Genomic DNA, 5,232 nt, shown 5'->3' on the forward strand with positions numbered 1-5,232 from the left:
ACAGAGGAAACCAGTTTGGCTGGACCACAGCGTGCCAGGGAGAGTACAGTAGGAGCTGAACTCCAGGAACCAGATCAGAAAGGAGCTTGTAGACATGGTACGAGGAGCTTGAATTTTACTTGAAGTGCTGTAGAGGCCATTTGAGGTAAGGAGTAAGCAGGCCAGAGAAGGGGCTTATGTTTACTGGGGAAAGCATCTACTTGATACCTGTGCAGAGAATGGATTATAGCGGGCAAAGGAAGGTGGAAACCAGTTAGGAAGGTATTACAGAGGTTAAGGTGGGTGAGGATGGGGCATGGACCGGGATGTTTGGGTTTATTTGCAGCAAAGCACAAAGGTCTGAAAAATGTTTTCAAGGTAGAGGTAAGAGGTCTCACTGACAGGGTGGATGTGGGGAGGATAAGAGTATTTGTCAGATCCAGGAAGATCCCTAGGTTTGGGCCTAAGGAACTGGATATGTGGTGGTGTCGATCCATAAAATGTGGAAGTTGAGTGAAGAGCCAGTTTGGGGGCTATTGGGAGGGGAAGTGAAGGGTTCCGTTTGGGCATAATAGGTTAGAGGTGGTTATTAGACATCTATGTAGGAATGTCAAGTAGGCATTTATATGCAGGAATCAATCCACAGTTCAAAGGAGAGGACAAGGCTGGAAATAAAGATTTTGGCCTTTTCACCATATAGATGGTTAAGTCTGGCATGTGACTGGATAATCACTCTGGGGGGAGAGAGAAGCGGAAATTAGGTTCAAACCATCTCAAGATGGCCACTGTGAGCCTCAGTGTCCTTATTTGTAAAATAGAGGTAATAAGTGACACCCCAAAAGGTAGTTTTACAAATTAAATTCTATTTGTATATAAGGCCCTTATCTGTATGACCCCAAATCCTTGGTCCAGTCCAATGTCATACTAAGGTCCCAGAAAGGCCAATTTCATAAAGGTTAGGCTTTCTCAAGAGACAGGGATAATTAGCTGATTTGCAAAGCCAAGATCCTGTGGTCCTGTGGCCTCCACCTACCCTGCTTTATTTCTTCTTTCTCCTTGACCAACTGCATCTCCAACATGTTTTCACCTAGCACACAAACATGCACACTACATTTGGGCCATTTCCCCTGGGCTGCTGAATCCCAGGTCCTCAGGAAAGAAAAGACTTTCAAGAGTGCTGACCTAATGGCACGTGAACCCAGGAAGTTGTAACTGGCATGGGTGAAGCCCCATTACATAATGTCAAGTGGCAGCTAATTCCCCTTGGCTGGCATAAGCAATGGCTTTCCTTAGAGCTCTGGGTTGGTGCCCAGTAGAGTGAGTGTCAGGCGAAGGAGTCTTCAGTCAATGGGGTCCTTGACACCACCATGTGTGCGTCCTGAGCCGCCACATCTCATTGTCCAAAACAAAGAATGACAGTGTCCACAACAATAATAACTAACTTTTATTGAGCACCTATTCTGTATCAGGCACTTGTGCAAGCACTTTCCACATATTACCTTATTTAGTCCTTCCAGCAATCCAGTAAGGTTGATATTATTATAACTCCCAAGTTGCAGATGAGCAAACTGAGACTCAGAGATGATAGGTGATTGTCCAAGGTCAAACAACTAAGAAGTGATGGAGATTTGAACACAGGTCTGCTCTCAACCACTATGCACTATCACCTCTTAGCAGTATACAGTATTTACCCTTTTCAGTTCACGTCAGCAACATTGACCTCCCAGGCATACAGTGAGAAGAGCCCTGGATGAGGAGTCAGGATGAGTTATAGTCTCAGGTCTGTTACTGATGAATTGTGTGGCCTGGAGTAAGTCATTTACCTTCTCTGAGCCTTAGTTCTCCTATCTTCAGAGTGGAGAGAGTAATCTCTCTCTCCTCAGGAGTACTGGGAGCACACAATGTGATAACTGATGTGAAGATCATTTGCAAAGTCTCAGGGGAGGATTGCACATAAAAGATTATGAGGAAATAATGGTAATGGTCAAGATATTGATGCTGATGATAATGATATACGCACACACAAGAATGAACACATCTCAGAAGTCTCAGAAGAAGGTATTAAAACAATTAGAATAGAACCTGGTCCCTAGATAGTGTTCAGTAAATATTAAATAAGTAAGTAATGAAGAGGAAAGGGAGAGAGTTGATAAAGGAGAATTCAGTAGATTCGATGCTCTTCAAACATTTGGGTTCAGAAATGAATCACCTGAATATGCATAAAGTTGGGGTCAGCATGAAGTTCAAGGTTCAAGGTGTTAAGAGCAAGATAAGGATTCTATACCTCTGTTCAGTTGTAACCTTCTGGGACTTCAGGAAGGCTCCACCACGGCTAAAGTACATCCCCCCATCTAGCAGTTAGTATAGTGTTTAGCACACAATAGTCTCTTTAAAATGGTATCTTTTCATTATCTCCCTTTTCTTCTTTCTCAGTGTCCCTCCCTTCTCATTTCCCTCCCTTTTCCCTCTCTTCTTACCTCTCCCTCTTTTCTTTCTTCCTCCCCTTCTCCCTCTCCTCTCTCTCTTTCTCTCTCCCTCCCTTTCTCTCTCTCTCCCTTTTATATATTTTCAGATTTTCCTTCAGTCATTTCCTCTTGTCTCAAATTTTTTTCTCTTCTTTCAGTCCCTCCATATTCTTTTCTCTCTCCTCTTTCTTCCTAGATCTTCCTTTCTCTTTCATCCTCCTCCAATCATTTTCCTTAACCCACTATGTAATAAACATTGTTCTTTGTCTTTTGGGTATCCACTAATATGTGAATCCAGCAAGCGCTTTCCCCCTAGGTTTTGATCACATTAGATAAGAAGTTCAACCTCATGGGCAACGCAGAAAGACTTCATCCAGGCAACCTAGCCATTGTCATCTTTGAACAGCCAAAGTCCAGTTGCACTATCCAATCCGTAGATCCACTCATCACCAAGGGCACCCTAAAAACCACTGACATGATCAGGGTCACTGTCTCCATTAATACAGTAAAGAGAAACTTGTCAGTTCCAGGAAACATGTGTCCTTTTGTGTTGCTATTAGCCTGTCTTTTTAAAGAACAAGCTATGTGGGGTTTTGTCTCCCCCTCTGAATTTTGACCCTCTGGAGGACCCTATTCACATTTATCCTTTCATTTAATTCCCAAAACAACCACATGGGTGGACCCTACCCTGCTCCTGGCTGTGATTTAGAGATAAAGAAACTCAAAAGAAAGAAAAGGGAGGGAAGGAAGAAAGGAAGGAAGGGAGGAAGGAAGGAAGGGGAAAGAAACAAAGAAAAAGAAAGAAAGGAAGGAAGAAAGAAATCTCCAAATCACATATTTATTATTTTATCATCACATATTTATTAATTTATTATGAAGAGAACATAGAGTTCAAGGCCAGGTCCCCTGACTCCAGTGGTGCTGGGAAGGCACAGCTGAACCCCCAAATCCTTACATAAGTTCCTGAAGATTCACCATCAGAGTTATTCAGGATAAAGAGAGTACAGGTTAAGGTTGTAAAATCAGATCGATCTGGGTTTATTTCTTAGCTCTAGAACTCACTAGCTTTGTGACCTTGGGCAAGTTATTTAGGCTCTCTGTGTCTCATTTGTCCCAAGAAAAAAAATTATCTTCCTTGTGGAGTTAAATGTTATAATGCATGTAAAGCCCTTCTCAGAGCTCCTGGGAAATAGTCAAGGGAAGTTAGCTATTGTTACTGTAAAGTTTTGATCCCTGGAAAGAATGGTCCCTTAAGCCACCATCAGAAGAGAGAATATGAGGGGTCAGGATACAGACTGGAGGATGCCCAGAGATGAACTTGAAGCAGAGTATCCTCCCACCAGCTCACGGACAAAAAGAATCAATTGAGGAGAAACAAGCGCCCATGGTCCTGGTGTCCAGTTTTCTAGAAATCATCACAGTGGCCAATACCTAAAGACATCTTGTCTCCCATAGGTTTTCTAGACCATCTCACTAGAGCTAATGACAATGTGATCCAGGCATCCCTGAGCTCAGAGACAGTCATCTCAGGGGCTCAATGAGACTCAGCCCTGGGGAGGCCTGGGTTGCACCAGGTCTTCCTGCTCCAGGGCCTCGGGGTCTTCAAGACAGTTACATAGTGGGGTGTCAGAGAAGGGATGGCATCACCAGGCCTCATTCTCCTGTTGATTAGGAGGTGGATTGAGTATCTACATTCATTCTCTACAAAGCCTACAGATACAACTGGGGGTTAGATAGGACATCAGCTACCTCAGACACCCTCTGAAAAAAACACAGGCTCTGGATGTTAGAACTAAGGAATGACCTCATACTCTTCACATTTCATATCCCTGACGGTGCTTCCTAGACAGGGACTCAGAAGAACCTCACAGCATTACGTGGTAAGTTAAAGCCAGAGGTTCAAACACAGCACAAAGTTTAAAGTATTCTTGTGGGTTCTTCAACACTATCCATCACACTTAAGCCTTTTATTCCTTTAGATTATTAACACTACTATGAGCAAGACATTATGGTAGGTATTGAAAAAACAGAAATGCATCATCTGTCTTAGTTGGCCAGGAGGATTGTGGACGATAGAAATGGCTTGTTGGCTTGGTTTCTCTTTCATACTATTCTGCGAAGTTAAACTGATCTCCAGAGGGACATGTGTCACCTCTCCTTAGATCTTTCCATGACCCTACTTCTGTGACTCATTCAAAAGCTTATGGAACGGGCCTTTTGGAATATCGGCAGCTGCTTTTTGTGTAATTGTCATTCTGTTCAAGGTCAAGATATAATGTTCCTTCCTTTCCTTAGCCCAGACATCACCATGTTTGGCCATTGTAAGGTTGACCTCCAGCAATCTGTTAGTTTCATTGAAGTCTTTACTCATATTCTTTTTTTTTAAATTTTATTGGAGTGTAGTTGATTTACAATGTTTGTTAGTTTCAGGTGTACAGCAAAGTGATTCAGTTATACATATATATATATTCATTCTTTTTCAGATTCTTTTCTCAAACAGGTTATCACAGAATATTGAGTTCCCTGTGCTATACAGTAGGTCTTTTTTGGTTATCTATCTTATATATAATAGTGTGTATACATTAATCCCAAGCTCCTGATTTATCCCTCCCCCCAACGTTTCCCCTATGGTAACTATAAGTTTGTTTTCAATATCTGTTAAGTCTTTCTGTTTTGTGAATAAGTTCATTTGTATCATTTTTTAAAATTAGATTCCACATATGAGTGACATCATATGATATTTGTCTTTCTCGGTCTGACTTCACTTCACTTAGTATGATAATCTCTG

Source organism: Balaenoptera musculus, chromosome 17, assembly GCF_009873245.2.
Source record: "Balaenoptera musculus isolate JJ_BM4_2016_0621 chromosome 17, mBalMus1.pri.v3, whole genome shotgun sequence".
In the NCBI taxonomy this organism is placed as follows: Eukaryota; Metazoa; Chordata; class Mammalia; order Artiodactyla; family Balaenopteridae; genus Balaenoptera; species Balaenoptera musculus.